Source organism: Malania oleifera, chromosome 3, assembly GCF_029873635.1.
Source record: "Malania oleifera isolate guangnan ecotype guangnan chromosome 3, ASM2987363v1, whole genome shotgun sequence".
Taxonomy (NCBI): Eukaryota; Viridiplantae; Streptophyta; class Magnoliopsida; order Santalales; family Ximeniaceae; genus Malania; species Malania oleifera.
The window spans coordinates 36,510,623-36,530,600 of record NC_080419.1 but is presented as its reverse complement, the minus strand read 5'-3'; the positions used below and the strand labels follow the sequence as shown (position 1 = coordinate 36,530,600).

General features: G+C 37.4%; 1 protein-coding gene across 1 annotated transcript in view; it reads left to right on the top strand.

Moving 5' to 3' along the window:
- Positions 1 to 14,298: 14,298 nt before the first annotated feature.
- Positions 14,299 to 19,978, top strand: part of LOC131152194 (splicing factor U2af large subunit A) — a 56,442-nt gene continuing 50,762 nt past the window's right edge. Inside the window, exons 1-2 of the mRNA XM_058103916.1 lie at positions 14,299 to 14,687; positions 14,781 to 14,845. The gene's annotated coding sequence lies outside the window, so the exon portion shown is untranslated. The remainder of the gene's footprint in view (positions 14,688 to 14,780; positions 14,846 to 19,978) is intronic.

Below are 19,978 nucleotides of genomic sequence, written 5' to 3'. Positions count from 1 at the left end.
CATAACTAGAGAATAGTCAATCCATCCCCAGTATGACGTCAAATCCACACATGTCGTACACCACTAGGTTCCCCGGTAGCAGCCTTCCCTGAATAACCACTAGAAAGTTTCCTAACATTCTACTACAGATCATTATTCTCCTAGTTGGTGTAGCCACGGACAACCACTCATCCATTACTTGGGTTTCAACCCCACATAGTTTCACAAAACTAGTAGATATAAATGAATGGGTTGCTCCCGAATCAAATAAAACAATAGCTCTATTTGAAAGCAATAACATGGTACCTGTCACTATGTTCCCAGCGTGTTCTGCACATATTGGAGTAAGAGAGTACACCCTCGTCGGAGCTGTGTTTGCCTGATAGTTTCCCTAAGGCATCTAATTGCTTCTACGGTTCTGGCTCTGTGTAGGCGTATCGCTCCTCTGTGCCTGACAGTTTCAAGATATGTGGCTCAGTTTGCCACAGTTGTAGCAGTTACCCTAGAATGGTTGGCATTCACCATCATGCCATTTACGACACTTGGTGCATGGTGTGGAAGATGGATCCCCCTGAGAACTCTGACATTTGGTATTCTGGACATAATTTGAACCATAGTTCTTCTTCTTCTTCCACTGTCCCTGTCGAGGACCAATCTAAGACCCAAAAGACACTGGCCTCTTCTTCTGTTTCTATACCACCTCATCCCCTTAGAGGTCAACCTCAATTATGGTGGATTTATCCACTAGAATAGAGAACTCTCAAATATGTAGCATCCCCACAAGCCTGCGAATGTCCTTCCTCAGACCCTTCTCGAACCTCCAAGTCTCCTCACACTCATTAGAGATCAAATACAATGCGAAACAAGATAGCTCAATATATCTGGCAGCATATCTCTACACCATCAAGGTTCCCTGAGTCAAGCTCGAGAACTCATCATCATTTACATCCCAAGTGGAAGCTAGGAAGTATCTCTCGAAAAATACCTCCTTGAAATGCCTCCAAGTTATACCGGATGGACCAGCTCTCTGCTTCTCAAGAAGACTCATCGTTGTCCACCATCTTTCAGCCTCTCCTACTAGCTGAAAAGTAGAATAGAGAACTTTCTGTTGGTCAGTATAGTGCAGAACTTCCAATATCTTCTTGGTCTTTCTCTGCTACTATCAGATCAGGTCCTCCCGTAAACGTCGGAGGGTGCATGCGGGTGAACCTCTCTATGGTACAAACCGTAGCAGTAGAAGAGTGCTCACATCTCCTAACACTCCGCCCAATCTCTACATAACCTGCCTCGTCATTCCCGAGGCACAGAAGGAGACTCATCACTCGCAGTCCCCTCGGAACCACTTTCCAAATTGTTATCCTTGGGCACCATTCTGAAAGTAAGATAGGAATTAGTTAGAATTCCTATATTGTACACAATTAACACAATCATTAAAAACTAATCATGTTAACTACAACTCTCACGGGTTTAGGTATGTCCTACCACACCGACACGAAACCATCGACAGTTTGCTGGGATTTTACTGAAATCGTCATTCTAAGAAAAGCACAGAACACCGCCAATGAGTCCCCGTCTAGCAACAAGACAACCCTCGACCTACTTTACCCATTTCCTACATCCTATACTCTGGTATGTACACATAACTTCGCCTTACCAAGTCTACAAGACCTAACAACCTGGTTTTGCTTTGATACCAAGCTGCCATGCCCGAAACCCGCAGATGGGCCCCAGGTGAAAGTTTAGTAATCTAACCTGTCTCTGTATTATTTAAAACATACATGATACTACTATGAATAAGGGTCCGACCCGTGGGGTACACGTAAACCCTATACATAATCACATACATATCCATACACATCAAATATGCAACGAAAATATTCTTTCTAATCCATACATCGTACCATACCAGAGTCTATACATAACTAGAGTCTATGCTCCAAAATAAAGTACATACCCCACGTGTCTACAAAACCCAATAATGACTACCCGGTTACAAAATCAGTACTTACTCAAGCACTCTACGTAGCTAACTGACAGCCACACTCCCGACCATTAGGATGCTAGTTACGGCTACTCGAAGAACCTAAAAAATATTTGTATATTCGGAGTGAGACACCTCTCAATAAGGAAGAAAGTAGGTTGTATTAGTGTATGGCATACAAGTGTTATTCGACATAAAACATAACACGATACTGTTCCAGTATTTTCACAATTCAGTTCCAGTACATACGATACCAAACATACGGTTAGTGTCGTCACACTCAAGCACTTAATACCCTATAATAACCGAAGCCTCACAGCGATATCATGCTGATACGGTGTCCACTCACACCCATAGGTGACCAGCTGACATAAACAGGAGATATTTCACACCCTCGGATATAGAGTCGAACACTCTCACCCACGGTATTTAGCTGAGATATAGTGTTTGCCCACGGTAATTAGCTGAGACATGGCAAAATTTCATAAAACTTAAAACAATTTTGGAACTCATGTTCCTATACCTATTAGCGTACGGTAATTAGTCACCCTTAGCTATTTTTAAAAAACCTGGAATATTTTACATACAACAGTTCATTCCACACTTATTTAAGTATGCAATAATCATATCATTTTCAATTCAAGAAATATAGTTTAATACAAATACAGGTATGGTCATCTCATTACTATAGTTTTATACAACATTTTATTTTCCAAGAGAAATAAAGATGATACCTGAAACTCCCAATTTTCCTGAAAACTGTAACCTGAAAATCTCGCATTTTCACCTGATAGATTTTCCCAAATAAGTAACCAAAACATACATACAATCCCAAACTACATGTTTACTGATTCCGATTTCAAAAATAACCGATATAAACAAAATCCCCTTACCTTTTCCCAAATACCAAAACACGAACTCTACGGCTCCAAAATTACGAACCAAGTTCCCAAAACCTAAACATCCAAAAACTATACTTCACTATAATTCTTACTACTACATATATACCGAAACAAAAATGAAATCGGACCCTTACCTCGGTTTCGGGTAAAAACCCAAAAATCCTCGAAACGAATTTCCAATCTACTATAAATGTAGAGATTCTCCTCCCAATGCACATGGTAATGCTGGATTGTTGATTCCAACAACTAGCGGCCCGAAATCCTAAAGAGAAAGAGAGGGAGAGGTTTTGAGGTTTCTTAGCAATGAAGCAACAAAATTATCCTATTTATAGACCCTTGACCCAATCCAATTCATCGACGAGACGACACCTTCATTAACGAATCATCCACACATTTCGTCGACGAACCGGCTCCTTCGGTGACGAACCCTATTATGATATTTTACAACACATTCGGTATCTCTTTGTTGACGAGACTTTGAATTTCGGCGACGAAGAGTATGAGGACCTTCATCGACGAAAGCAATGGCTTTATCGACGAAGCCTGCAAACTTTACCATTTTACCCTTTTGGTATTTATTAAATCTGAAATTCTCGGGTCAGGTTCTTAGAGACTGTCATCAGAAAGAGGTGATTTTCAGACCACCGAGGAAGCAAGAATTCAGATTCATGGGATCGCAGGTGAGTTCCCCACCACAGTTAGTGTCAGCCATGCAGGCGAGAAGATTACTCCTGGACAGTTGTCAGGGGTTTATGGCCTTTGTAAAAGAGGTGTTAGAAAAGAATTAAAGTTGGGCAATACACTAGTGGTTAAGGAATTTCCAAACGTTTTTCCAGAAAATCTATCTGGATTGCCGCTCGACCGCGAGGTAGATTTTGCTATTGATCTACTTCTCGAGACAACACCAATTTCTAAAGCCCCTGACTGAATGACTCTAGTAGAATTGGAAGAATTAAAGGACCAGTTGCAAGATTTGTTGGGTAAAGGGTTTATCAGACCTAGCGTTTCGCCTTGGGGAGCTCCAGTATTATTTGTAAAGAAGAAAGACAAGTCTATGAGGATATGTATTGATTACAGGGAAATAAACAAGGTAACCATTAAGAATAGGTATTTTCTACCCCGCATAGATGATTTATTTGACCAGTTTCATTGTACGCGGGTCTATTTCAAGATTGACCTGAGATCAAGCTACCACTAGGTGAAAGTTAAGGCAGAAGATGTCTCGAAGACGGCCTTCAATACTAGGTATGGGCATTATGAATTTTTAGTTATGCCATTTGGTCTGATGATTGCTTCTTTCGTGTTCATGGACTTGATGAATAGAGTTTTTCACCAATATTTAGATTAGTTTGTTATAGTTTTCATTGATGACATACTAGTTTACTCGAGGAGTTTTGGAGAGCATGAGATGCATTTACAGCTGGTACTTCAGATGCTCAGGGAAAAGAAGTTATATGTCAAGTTTAGTAAATGTGAATTTTGGCTATAGAAAGTGTCAGTTATGGGGCATGTTATTTCAGGGAATTGTATATCAGTAGATCCCAACAAGATTGAGGCAATGTTGAATTGGACCAAGCCGAAGAACGTTTAGGAAATTATGAGTTTCTTGGGACTGGCGGGTTATTACCGTCAGTTTGTAGAGGGGTTTTCAGCTTTATCAGGACCTCTCACGCGTCTGACCAGAAATAATTTTAGGTTTGAATGGGATGAGGATTGCGAGCAGAGCTTCCAGGAACTGAAATAGAGGTTTGTCACTGCACCAGTGTTGATCATTCCGTCAAGGGGTGATGGTTATGTAATTTATCGTGACGCGTTTTGAAAGGGTTTGTCTTTGTATTAATGTAGCATGGTAGGGTTGTAGCTTACGCCTCCCGACAGTTGAAAGAGTATGAAAATAATTACCCTACCCACGATCTAGAATTGGTTGCAGTAGTACACGCATTAAAGATTTGGAGGCATTACTTGTACAGTGAGAGATACAAAATATTCTCCGATCATAAAAGTTTGAAGTACTTTTTCACTCAAAAGGAGCTTAACATGAGATAGAGGAGGTGGTTGGAACTTATTAAAGATTATGACTGCACTATCGGTTATCACCCAGGGAAAGCAAACGCGATAGCTGATGCTTTGAACAAGAAATTAGTGGGACCAGCACTGGAAGCTATGGAGTTTCAACATCCGATCCAGATGGATCTGGAAAGACTCGGTGTAGAGTTGGTAGAGAGTGATTCTCAAGCATTTATTGCCAACCTAGTGGTGCAGCCTACTCTACAAGAAAGGATTAAGACCTCTTAAAGAGATGAAGCAGAGTTAGTAGAGTTGATAGCTAAGGTACAGGATGGATAGGGAGAGGAATTCAGCATTTTTTATGACGGGGCCTTGAGGTTCCATTCCAGGTTGTGCGTGCCTGCAAATATGGACATCGGGAGGATGATCTTGGAAAAGGCTTACAAGTCCTTGTACACGGTTCATCCAAGTAGTACTATAATGTATAAGGATCTACGAGAGTCTTACTAGTGGAGCGGCGTGAAGAGGGAAATTATCAAGTTTGTGCAGCAATGTCTGACGTGCCAGCAGGTAAAGGATGAGCACCAGAGGCCAGCGGGCCAGTTGCAGCCACTTTACATCCCAGAGTGGAAGTAGGATCATGTATCTATGGACTTTGTGATGGGTTTACCATCGGCACCGCATGGTCAGAATGTTATTTGGGTGGTCGTTGATTGATTGATGAAAACACTCACTTCATTCCTATTAAAGTCAACTACTCCATGAATAGACTGGCGGAATCATATATTCAAGAGGTAGTATGATCACATGGTATGCCCGTGTCTATAGTATCAGACTGAGACCCACGTTTCACTTCACGGCTTTGGAGGAGCTTGTAGGAGGCTCTGGGGTCTCAGTTATCTTTCAGCATGATGTTTTATCCTTAGACGGATGGCCAGACTGAGAGGGCAATTTAGATATTAGAAGATATGCTGCGGGCGTGCGTTCGGGATTTTGGGGGTAGTTGAACCCTATATATGCCGCTGGTAGAGTTTGCATACAATAACAGCTATTAGGCCTGCATCGGCATGACACCTTATGAAGCGCTCTATGGTAGGAGGTGTCATTATCCTCTATATTGGGATAAGATAGGTGAGAGGAGAGTGGCAGGGCCATATCTAGTGCAACAGGCATATGATAAAGTTCAGCTCATTAGAGACAGGATTAGTGCAGCTTAGAGCCGACAGAAGAGTTACGCTGATACTCGCCTCAGGAAACTGGAATTTGATATGGGAGATCACGTGTTTCTAAAGATAGCACCATTGAAGGGAGTTATGAGGTTTGGGAGGAAGGGTAATTTGAGCCCTAGGTTCATTAGCCCTTTCGAGATACTTGAAAGAGGGGGGTCAGCTGCCAATCGGCTAGCTTTACCACCAGCTTTATTAAGAATGCATGACGTATTTCATGTTTCCATGCTAAGGAAATACGTCCTAGATCCCTCTCACGTGGTCAGTTATGTAGAGTTAGAGCTTAGAGATTCACTAGTTTATGAGGAAATACCAATGCATGTTTTGGACAGAAAAGAACATGAATTGCGCAATAAGAAGATTCTTTTAGTAAAAGTCTTATGGAGAAATCATGCGACGGAGGAAGCCTCATGGGAGCTTGAGGAGCAGATATGACAGAAATATCCACACTTATTCAGTGGAGATCAACACTAGGTATATGAGTAAAGTAAATGTTGTATGGTTTAAGCTTATGAAAAGCAAGATGATATATGTATGAGTAGTATTGTAGGTTATAGAATAGGTAGTATTTTGATTTTGGGAGAATTTTATTTTGTGTATTTGTAATCTCCCAGAATCCTGAATGCAACCACGGTATTCCTCAGCCACAAGTGATGGTAAGTAATAAAATAAGTAGTCTATTTTCTTTAAAAGGATGGTGTCAATACAGATAGTCAATTTCGAGGATGAAATTTTTAGAAGGAGGGGAGAATGTAGAGACCTGAAGAATTATAGTAATTTAATAAGAAAAGAAATGAGAGAAAAAAGGATTTTTCAAAAAAGGTTTTCAGCAGGGTCTCATCGACGGGAACTCGAGCCTTGTCGACGAGAAATTATCGAGAGGACTTCTTCTAGAACCTAAAACTCATCAACGAGAAGATGGTGTTCATTGACGAGACTATCGCTTGGACTCGTTGACGAGGAAATGTGACTCGTCAACGAGGCCACGTGGACAAGCAATTCTATAAAAGGCCATGAACTCATTTTTGGCGAGGGAATCATACAGGAACTGTCTTTCTCTCTCTAACTTCATTCCCTCCCACTTCTCTCTATAAATCTAACCCCGTTCTTCGCTGGTTTGATGATCCGAAGCCGCCACGTTACTCCTGGGAGGATTCTCTACAGATCTGCTAGAGTGATTTGTTGGTTAGGCCAACTTGGGCACCATCCCAAATTTTGGGTAAGTTGATTATTTTAATATTTATTAAGGTATTTAGTATTTTTGGGCTGAGGAAAGGTATTAGATTGGTTTATAATGAAGTTTTTTTTTAGAGAAATGTAAATTTCAGGGTGTTAAGCTGGGAACACAATAGGTGTAATTTTGGAGTAATTTGTGGCTTTTCAATAAGTCAGGTAAGGGGGTAAACTAACTCAGAAATTTTCATGAAATTGTTTACCATATTACAACATTTATTTTCAGAAATTATGTAAGTATTAGCACAGTGTTTGGGAATACTGCTGATGAACAGGAAAATGAATTTAATGTTATTTATCAGGAAATATAATTTCAGATCAGGTTTTTATGCCTAAAAATATTATTCATATTTGTGTGGCATGAGTATAATTTTCATGAAATTGTATTATATCAGAATATTGGGTTCTTCCCAGAATAAGCATGTTTTACTTAGTTTTCAGGAAAACCATGAAAACGATACAGGAACTGTGTTTAAAATATGGTATTAAAACAGTACAAGGATTTCAAAACTATGTATGTTAAATATGCCGGTGTAAAGGCCGTGATTTTTACATGATATACTATGCTGACATAAGGGTCGTGATTTTTACATGATATACTATGCCGATGTAAGGGCGGTGAGTTTTACATGATATACTATGCTGGTGTAAGAGTTGTGATTTTTACATAAACTATGTCGGCATAAGGGCCGTGATTTTTACATGATATACTATATCGGCGTAAGGGCCATGATTTTATATGTTATAAATATGTCGGCGCAAGGGTCGTGTTTTATATGATATGCTATGCAAAATTTATGAAAATATTATCATGACAGATATTATTATGAAATGGTTATGTATCATTATTTGAAATTTACTATATGTTATAAATATGCCGGTGCAAGGGACATGTTTTATATGATATGCTATGCAAAATTTATGAAAATATTATCATGATAGATATTATTATGAAACAGTTATGTATCATTATTTGAAATTTACTATATGTTTTCAGGAAGCACGGTACCATAGCTATATATTCATGATCATGTATATGTTAGTTCTATCACACGTCGTAAAGGACTATGGGAGAACACCATTCGATGTGGTTTTATAATAGTGTAGGCGTCCCTCTGGTAGTCCAGACTAGGAGGGGCAGACCCATCGTACTTATAGACTTATGTTGATTTAGCGTGGTTGGCCAGCCATTGCTAGGTCTCGCCTTCGGGCCGCACAACCTAGTCATGTGGGAGTAAGACATGACACCAGCCAGCTATCCATCCAGGGTGTTATTTCATGTACAGTTATATAAGATGATTTCATGTATAGAAACTCAGTATGTTATACCATGTCATGATAAATTATGTTTTATCCAAATATGATACAGACAGTTACCAAATATGATTTATGAATTGTTACATGTATAACACGAAAAAACCCATGTTGCCACACACTGATATTAGTTTATTTCCCTTACTGAGAGGTGTCTCACCCCAACTATATAAACATTTTAGGAGCCCCAGATAGAAGAGCGGATAGAGCTGCGCAGCGTTAGAGGTCGACTATCCTACCCTATCAGAAGGGTAAGTCGTTATGTTAGGGTTTGATGGATTTTTGGGTTATGACCCTATAACACTTTTTGGTCTTTTTGGGATGTGTATATGTATATGACAGGTTTGGTAGAACTCTGGTATTGTATTGGTTGGATGACTTTATATGTATATGATGTATGATTTCCGCTGTTTAGGTATTAGAGGTGTATGACAGGGTTACCCCTAGTACCCATGGATCTGGAGGGAGAATGTTTATGGTTATTATGAAAATTTAAAAAATAATAATTTATTGATATGGTAAAATAGGCATGTTGTTACAGGGAAAGCATTAACCTTTGACCGATCAACTCGAAACAATGTCATTTTGGCTAGGCATATGTCCACGCATGCCTGCACATGGTTCGTTATGCGCCTTATAATTTAAAAAAAATATATTATTATAGTTTTTAAAAAATTAATTATTTTAAATTATTTTAATTGTTTTGAAAAAAAAAAAACTAATTTCCTAGAGTGGGGAAAAAAAACCAATGAAGCTAAGGAAAAAAATCCAGAAAAGGTAGGAAAATCTAGAAAAGGGAAAAAAACTTCTAAGATAGGGGTTTTCTCAGTTTTAAGGCCGAAAACTTGAAATTTTCATAGGTTGCTTCTAATCCTTTCAGGCCATTCTAAATCACTGAGAACAGTAAAAAATGGTCAAAAGGGAGCAAAAATGTCCAAAATGGGTAGGAGAACTTTCTCAATTTTTGTGTCAAAAATTCAACATTTGTCCAAGTTGCTCTTAACCCTTTCAAATCGTTTCAAATAACCCCATATTATCAAAATTTTTCAAAAGGAAACAAAAATGATTGAAATAGGTAGGGAAGTTTTCTCAATTTTTGTGTCGAAAATCCTAAATCTACCTAGGTTGCTTTTAACCCTTTTAAATCATTTCGAATCACTCAGAATGATCAAAATTAGTCTAAAAGGAGTAAAAAATTTACCTAGGTTGCTTTTAACCCTTTGTGTCAAGAAATGACTATCGACAAATCTCATGAAAACTCTACTACTTTATGTCATTTCAAAATAAATACACATTCATACATAAAGGAAAGTAAAAAGAAAAATGAAAGGACAACAAAAAGTAAAGGTAATAACTTTTAATTTTCAATTGTTATGGCTGAGTCTACATATGTAGATTGCTTATAAATCCTCTAGAGAGGAATCAAGTCATATGCTCAAAAAAAATCTTAGAAAATGTTTAATTGAGTTTTTGAAATCCTATAAATTACTTGAAAACACTTGAAAACCCTTGAAGTTTTGATTGATAAATCTCCATTTTTGTTTAAAACTTGGACTTTCCAACGAATCCTCTGCAAAAGTAGAGATTTGAAACCAAATTTAAGTTTGAAAATACAACATTCTTCCACCCTCAAACCACTTAATAGGTGATTACTTTGAAAAATGTTATTGACTTGCTTAAACTTGAAAAAAGTATGGATTTTTTGTGGGAGAATTACAAAATTGTCTTGAAAACTTATTTTTAGAAAACTTGAAAACTCTAGAAAATACCTAAAAGCCACAACATAAGCATTCATTCCAGTTGTTTTTTTATTAAAAAAAAAATTGAAAACACTTGAAACTTTTGGGGGAAAAAAACTCTTTTAAATATGAAACCTTTGTTTTTTTTTTTTGGTGGAAAAACCATAAAACCATATTGATATATCAACATTTAGACTTGATCATACACTTTAGAGAGTGTTTAGACTAAAAATAAAACATTAAAAGTTAGAAAAAAAAAATCTAGATAAAATGGCAAAAAATATGGCTAATAGATAGGTCGATTGATTGCCTATAGAGACCGATTGACCATCAACTTGTAATCAATAACTACTTTTTAACACTAGAGTCGATTGATCATGCCTATAGGTCAGTGGATTGTATGCATGCCCACTTAAAAAAGTGCAATTCCAATGCAAAGTTATGCAATTTCTTTGCAAATTAGGCTATAATTTCACTCCACACTAAACCTAGATGACACCTTTCATCATAAAAATGCATATTTAAATTACAAAAATAAAGATAAATAAACTATACTACAACATGGACAAATTCATGCAAATTCCAAAGTAAAGCTTGAAAACGCAATAGAAAGACAATTAGACTGACTTAGTGTCACTACAATCAATGTAGATCAAGTAGCAATACACTCAACAATGCTCTCCTTCCCCCCCTCAAAGAACTCTTGAGTAAGAAGAGGAAAATATGGAATTCTCTTCACAAACTCTCAATTACAACTTCCTTTCTCTAACCCCAATAATGCATGAAATCTATCTCTCCCTATGTTTGGAAAGGTCTTGAATTTGGATTTGTTTTAGATTTGGATAAGATATAATATAAAATTGTATTGAAATGTATCCAAACTCGCCCAAATCCAAACCCAAAGTCCAAAAATCCATGCTCCTAAATGCAACATTTGTGTTTTTCTCTCCTTTACCCCAAATTGAACATCCCCAAAAATTCTCCCAAAGGGTTTACTTATAGACCTCTCAAAACATAAAGGGAAATAACATTTGAACTTGAATTTCAAAAATTCAAATTTAAACTAACAATAACCAACCAATTGCCTTAGTCATTACTTGACACGTGACAACTTCAAAAACACTTGACATACCCAGATCTATTAGCCAATCAAATTAAAACAACTCATAATTTTGAATTTTACTAGGCCAGTCGACTAGCTACAGACGCCGATCGACTAGCCTATGCTATAGACACCGATTGACTGGCCTATTAGGTGGCACCAAACTAAAGAAAGGGAAAAAGGTCGGTCGACTAGCCTATGCTATAGACGCCGGTTGACTAGCCTATTAGTTGGCAACAAACCAAAGAAAAGGGAAAAAGGTTGGTCGACCATTAATAAGTTGTCGGTCAATCGTCCTATGCTACAATATTTTTCTTTGATTTTTTAAACTTAATTAATATAATTAATTAAGTTATGTTATTTTATTGGGCAAAAAATGACTATGGGCAGGTGGTTAGTAGTTGCAATTTGGTTTGCTAGAAGGACCACAATAAAGAGATCAGTGGTTGTTTTGAGATGGGTTGGCAATGGGAATTGAAATAATAAAAGGTTGCCAGCTTCATTCAACAGTAGTACCTCGTTGTGGCACTATAGGTGTCCATTTTTTTGCACTTTTAGTAGTTTGTTTAAATACCAAATTCCCAAACCCCCCATCAACCCCAAATCCCTGAGGCAACTATTGGATTGAAAATTGATGAAATTTGACATCTGATCTAAATCAATGAGAATTGTTGACATTAGAAATAAATTGTTGGAGTTGGTAAAATATGGGGAAGACAAACATAGCGTCTTTTTTTTTTTTTAATTGGCTTCACCTTAAATTTATGAGAAAAAACACTGAATTCTTTGGGGTTTGGCAAAAAAAGAACCTCCGAGCTCCCAAAGGTTTCAAAAATATCATAGACCTCTCTTGACGCTTATTTTTAATACATTTACACCACTCAAAAGATTTGACTTTAAGAAAAAAAAAAAAAAACAAATTTAAGGGGAGATTTGTCTTGGCAAACTTTAAGGGAGGTATGTGGAATTCTTGAAACCTCAATGAGGGGGAGTCCTTGATTTTTTGAAAACTCATAGGGGATAAATGTATTTGTGTCAAGCCTTTAGAGAGGTTAATGTCTTCTACCCTAAATTTAAAAAATCACTTAATTCAAGTATAAAGAGAAAGAGAGATATGGTTTAAGAAACACGATGGGGATTTGACAAAAAAATAAATATTATTGGCTCATTTCCTAGATGGAGGATCTAAATGGGTGAAAGAGTGTGTGAGAGACGATGTAGAAATGGAGGGAAATATTTGCAAGGGAGTAAATTGTGACCAAAATTAAGAAAGAGAAACTGTAAGGGGTTTACGAAGGGGAAATCTAGAAAAGGAGTTCAATTGCGGGATGATGTATAGAAAACATTTCAGGGAAGAATTTAATTAATTTTGTTGTGGGATAAAATGGTGATGACCAGTGACGTTGCTCTCCGACTTCCGATAACCTGAAAAGGATGAAAACAAAGTAGGCTTGGAGGACCCGGGGTGTACTCCAGGGGGTTCACTCCAATGCCTAAGTAAGGGAATGCTTCCAAGAGGTTGAATGCAATAGTAAGATTGGGTTAAAAGTGAGTTACCTTGGCTTGTTTGTATCACCCTTCTTTATAGTGGTAAGATTTGATCCTTGGGGTGATCCGCCATTATGACGCGAGGGCGTGGATTGCTCTAGAGGTTTATTTTTTTATCTTCTCCTTTAACTCATTCGATATTTACTCGTTGACTCCTGCGTTATTCGCGTCTTCCACCTTCTTAGTGAGATTGGTTTTTCCCTCACTCTCCTTTAGATTCTTTGTTTTCTTAGGTGAGTCAGAGCTAACTTGTTCTTGGTATGGAACATGTTCTTCTTAACCCTTTTGCTGCAAGAGTAGGTTGAACATATCCTCCATCTTTTTATGGGAGGCTTCCATTCTCCTTTGGAAGGCGAGAAATTCTTCTGTGGTTACCCCTGAATGAACTCTGGGCATGGAGTGAACGAATTTGGGTGATTCTTTACCAGCGGCAGGGCCGGAGCTTGAGTCATGGGTTGTCGTCATTATTCGAGAATCAGAGGTCGGAAGCAAGATGAGCACCTCTCAGAAGCAGTTCCCACAGACGACGCCAACTGTTGCGGGATAAAATGGTGATGACCTATGGCGTTGCTCTTCGACTTCCGATGACCTGAAAATGATGAAAACAAAGCAGACTTGGAGGACCCAAAGTGTACTCTGGGGGGTCACTTCGATGCCTAAGGGAATGCTTGCAAGAGGTCGAATGCAACAGTAAGATTGGGTTAAAAGTGAGTTACCTTAACTTATTTGCATACCCTTCTTTATAGTGGTGATGTTTGACCCTTGGGGTGATCCGTCATTATGACGTGGGAGCGTGGATCGCTTCAAAGGTTTAAAGCGCCAGTGTGGATCACTCTAGGCATTTAAGGCACCAGGGTGGATCTTTCCCTTCATTATTGGATTAGAGCTAATTGTTCATGCCAGAGGATTTTAACTTGGGTAATGATTGTTGGGTTTTGACTTCCTTTTATAAGCTGATATATTTATGGCATATTGAATTTATTAAAAAAACTAGTAATAGGAGTTTAGGAGTTAAAATATCAATACAGTAAAAATTAATTATTTCATTAGTTAATTTAAAAAATTTAAGAAAATTAGACTTGGATTTTAGACACCTATGAGGGTAAATTGACATGTTTTAATATATTAATATAGATATAGATTTATTTCTAAAAATATTAAATGCACATAGTTTGAAACTTATTATTTTTAAAAATTATTATCATTGTTATCTAAGTAAAATCATAAGTTTGTCATTGCAATTGAATACCTATACTTATAAAATTTCGTATGATTATATTTTTCATCCTTGATAGATTTAATGGTGCTAATGAACTTGTGAAGGCATACAAAAAATATTGACCTAACATTATCTTTAAATGTTTTAATATTACTGATTGTTTGTAATTAATCTTTTTATTTTGATATGTTTATTCTATATCGTTCCTAACTCATGGTTGTATGAATAAATCTGTCTCATCATGAAATGAAAGTTCCAATTACGTAAAATAAGTACAAGTCTTCAAAGGAGATTTTAAAGATTTCAAATCAGTATCAGCCAAGATTAAAGAAAACCAGGCATCACCCAGGCTAAGGGTGGGAGGTGGGAACGCTGGCTGCTTTCCTGCGGATAACCGCGCCTCGATCTCTAGGTTTTCTATGCACCTCGCCTTCTAGGTTCTCTCTCTCTCTCTCTCTCTCTCTCTCTCTCTTTTCCTCCCCGCGAGCAAACTTGTTCATATACACAACTAATTCGTCCGTCTCTCGCAGACTCTCCATTGCTCACCACAAGTCAATTTTTTGGTGCGACTCTCCGGCAAGATCTCTGTTCTAAGGTGCAGCCGCAACTTTCATTCTTGTTTCTTTTATTGTATATAATTACAACCTGCGTTGAATGTATTTAAGTTTTTTTTTTTTTTTTTTTTCCCTATTGCTGCTGTTCTGTGCTTTGTCACTGAGAAAACTTTCATAACTAGTTCCACATATTTCCTTGAAGCTACATAATGGCTCAGTATCGGATGAGACTGCCAAATGATTTTGATAGTTGAGCTCCAATGGGAATAAACGAATGATAATTGATGGGTTAGTTCCAAGGGCAGGAGATGCGGAGTATATTTTTCACTCTAAATTTCTGCCTTTTTTCGTTTAGACCCACTTCTGTAAATAAATCATAAAACTTTTTATGCTGATCGAACGGCAGAGATAATCCTGGTGATTCAAAATAATTATTTTAATGTGCGTGATAATATTTATGGAAGCATCTGCTTGTAGTTTTCTGATTCTTTATTTTCAAGTTTCCTTTTTGGATCACGAAAGACCCCAGTGTTCATCACAGTTTTGTGAGAAAGATTGTCAATTTGTAACCAATGATGACACATGAGAAGTATGAATATATTTGATGTTTCAAACCTCATAATTGTGTTAACCCATGCCTCTTTAGCAATCTCATGTGATGGTTAATTGTATTGTGTTACCATAACATTTTTGAGCTAGAGCTGAAATTCTGGAGTGCCCCATTGATCCAGCGTGTGGAGGAAATAGATTGCAAAATAAAATTTGACATGGTAGGATAATCATAGGGAGATACGGTGGTAAAAGAAATACCCTCTCATGCAGAAATGCTGCAGCTGAAGGAGACACTGGGTGAATCCTCAACACACACTTCCAAGTATCAGATTAGAATTTGTGGGCAAATGGAAGGGAGAATTTTGTACTCTCTTCATTATTTGGGATATATATATATATATATGAATGATTTTGATTGATTTGACTTCTCTAGACTCAAAGACCATAAATGAACTTTGGAACTTGACTCATAAATGTATTTGGTAAATGAAGTTGGACTAGGAAATGACACACTTTGAGTAGAGTCAGTAGACCATAATATTGTCGCCTTATTGCAACTAACAGAGCAAAGAGTGGACTGTTTTCCATAAAGTATTAACTAATGCATCACTGTAGCAGCACTGTATCATTTCCCCCCTTGTTGGAAGAAGTTTGCGTCTATGCGAGTTGCCATCTTTAATGGTTCACACATCTTGGCATCCCTTAGCATAAGCTCCTATTTGCTTATCTAGGTCTTCTTGATGGTTGGGTTTGCCTTTCCACATGACAAGAATCAAAGTGGTTGTCCACAAGTCAGAAATTTGAATCTCTGGGGAAGCCATGAAATCTAACAATCTCTTGAAAAAGTAAATGTGAGGCATGGATAGCAACACAAGTCTTTTTGCATGCTGTTATATGTGCTATTTTTGAGAATCTGTCAACCTCCAAAAAATTGATCGTACACCTTGTTCTCACAAATACTTCTTTCTCTTTATTGGGTCAAACAGTGCAATACGGTTGCAGGTGTTTCACACTTCAAGCTTTAATTTTTCCACCACTACTTTAGCAAGCATACTTTTGCAGCTGTCTCAGTCAATAACTAGCAAAGCTTTCCCCCTGTTGTGTCTCTTGTTCTAAGATGAGTTTGAAACAAGTCATCCTTCATTTTAATATTTTCACCAAGGTCTTAAATTTTGATTTTGACTCAAATTTCAAACCTCCAAAAGCACAGAAATTTCAACAAAAATTCGATTTTGATGTCAATTTCGATATCAATTTGAAAAAACGGAAATCGGTAGTTAAACATGGAATCTTTGTGAAACTTTAGAAATGGTTAACAAACATAATAATGTAAGTTTTAGGACTAATATATTACTAGTTAAATACATCTATGTTATGTATGAGATGGAAAAAAAGTTGTAATATAGTATGTGTATACAACATGTTTGTAAGATACTGCGCATTAAACATATTTAGTTAATACAAATGAAGTCATAAATCATTTAAATATTATTTATTGTACAAATAATGATAATTTAGACATGAATGGTTAAATAGAATGTTGTTGTAAGTTTATTTTTTCATATAATTTCGAAAGCACTTGTAATAATCTTTTGTTTTGATAAAAATAAATAAAATAAATTAAGAGAGAAATTTCACTTCACTCCTAAATCTCTCATTTGGATTCAAGGAAATTTCATTCTATAGTTAAAATTTCGACAAGTTTCGCTTAAATTTTGAGATTTCGATAAATTTCGAATGATTCGTTGAGATTTCAACTGAAATTATGCAAGACGAAAATTGATTGCCATTTTGATTTTGAGGGTGATGGAAATTGGAAATTTTGAAAATTTCATGGAAATTTAAGACTGATTTTCACAATCTATCCTTTGGTCTTGTTGTGGGTTTGCTACCGTTATATTGCTCATTTTATCAACTGAGGTCTTCCCTGTAGTGACCAAGGCCTTCCTTAACATCGAGAATAATTTATCTTTGACATATGGATAGGCAGCTTTTTTTTTAAGACTAAATCTTGTAAAATACCAAGAAGATCCAATAAACAAAACCAATGGACTTGGTTTAATAACACAAAAGGAATGAATAAAATGGAATAGTGAAGAACAAATACCCAAGGGGAAACAACAAATAATGAGCAAAAGAAACAAACCCAAGGATGGATTGTTTTGATACCAATTTGATGCAGTGTGTGAGATGAAAATAGACTGTATGATTTGTTGGATTAGAATTTTGACAAATTAGGGATAACTAAGGGGAAATATAGTGGCAAAGAGAGACCCTCATGCATGGACATGCAGCAGTGGTGATCTGTATCACGTGCTGAACACTTCATAACTTGCTGAGGGTTGTGCGGCACTAGTTATGGCACTAGCTTAACTAGTCAGCTAAAAGTACACCGCAGTCCCACACACGAACACATTCACAACCATTGAATATAAAGTAAGCAGAAGCAGTAAACCAGCATGTATTAAACATAAGTCACACGGTAAACAGTTAAGTAATACAATTTATTATTCACCGCTGTAAGCAACATGTGTTTAGCAAGGGAGGCTAGTAGGCTAAATTTGTTTACATATAGCTAGTGGGTTTTACCATGACCAATGAACACTCACCCTTTTTTAAAAATCTTTCTATGATGTTATTTCTTTGTTACTAGGAAATATCAAAGTAACTCGTATTTTGATTAAGGCATTATCATATTCAAAGAATAAAACCTATACTACCATTTACATAATGGTTACCCACCCTATGCCCATAAGATAGGCGCAAGCATAATGCCCTGAACAACCTTGGATTCTGATACTAACTTTGTGTAGGTTAGTGATGAAGTCAAGTGAGACACTCTCTAGCGGTATTGTTGGTACTTGAAGAAGCTCCAAGAGCCTTGCCATCTTCTTCCGTTCGACCTTATCTTATTACTAGGTGAGACAAGTTTGGATATTCTCAACATAACATATCATCATGCACGTGTGACCAGTAATACTTTTGCTACAACAACTCCCAAGTTTGATGCCTTTTTGGGTGGTCTGCACACATGGTGTCATGACACTCTTGCGGTAGTATCTTTCTTAGGTCGCTAGCTCGCCAATTACCATTTATCATCAACAATCCATCCTTTAACTAGAATTGGTGCGCTTTGTCCCCGTCTGCCAATTAACAAGGTTTTGGACAATTGGATCTTTAACAAGGTTCTTATTAATGCGGTCCTGCATTGTCATGATAACATTACTTTTTATCAAGTGTGTTAGCATTTGTAAGACCGCAAGTTTGGCCTTCCTGCTCAGTGTATCTTTGACTTGATTCATTTGCTCCACCTTGTGCTCGAAAGAGAAATTGAACTCCGTTAGAAATTCTTGCCAACAGGCCTACTTGGGGGATAACTTAGGGTGTGTAAATAAGTGATTGACTGCTGCATCTGTCTTCACCACAAATTTAGACTCAAGTAGGCAATGCTGCTACATGTGTAGACAATGAATCATCGTTCGATCTAGACAATGAATCATCGTTAGTTCTCTTTCTCTTGACTTGTATGCTTTTGCTCAAGTTCATGAAGCTTTCGACTCTTGTGTGCAATAGGATGTCCATCTTGTAACAAGACTCCATCAAGGGCATAGCCTGATGCATCTATCCTTGTCTCAGAGGGTTTCATGATGATTCAGCATCATGGCTTCCTTCAAGTTGTCAAAGGTGCCCTAGCATTCCTCCGTGCAGTTGCACCTGTGACCTTTCTTTAACAATTTGGTTAAAGAGTAAGTATTGGATTCAACATCATGGATTCCTTAAGATTTTCATTCTAAGTATCACTTGGAAATCATCTATCGGAATGACTGTGAAATTTTTATGTCCTACCTGCTGTTTAAGTTTTATAGTTACTTGCTTACTTGCTTGGCTACTCTCAGAGAAGGTTGAGTTGTGAAGTTAACCACTTTCATGCATCCTGAATCCTTCTCCAAGTTTAAGTTGAGGTGGAGTTACCACTTTTATGCATCTTGAACCCTTCCCTGAGTTTAAGTTGAGTCTCTGCATTTCTCCCTGTGAAACAAAGTTATAGGTGCCCCACTATCCATCATTTTTTGGGTGCTTTTCTTGTTGATATTCACAAACATTAATCCTTTAGCTTGGGTAACTTTCGGTTCTTTCATTTGCCTCTCTTATGTGTTAACTGCATTGTACTCATCCTTGGGGTTTTCTCCTCATCCTCAAGGCCTTGTGTCCCCTTAACAATGGAAGCTTGCAAGGCATTGGGTGATGACTTGTCAGGTAATCAACAACTTTATGATGGTGTCGACATAAGAAGCACACAAACTTACCTTGAAGCTGGATGTGTTGTAAGACCAAGATAATGAAACTTCCTTTGAAGTTAATGCCATGGTGTTGGCTCCCCCACTTTAGGGGTTGCTCCTTTTGAAAGACTTTATGTTGTTTCCACTAGACATGCACACTACTTGGACATGGGGGACTATCTCTAGCGTAGTTAGTCAAGCAATCCACAATAGCATGTGCAGCTGGCAAGTATTGAACTCTTTGTTGATGAAGTTCAGCCCTTGCCCACGATTTCAATCCTTCAAGGAAATAAAGCATCTTGTCTTTCTTTTACATGTCTTAGATATCAAACATCAAAACAT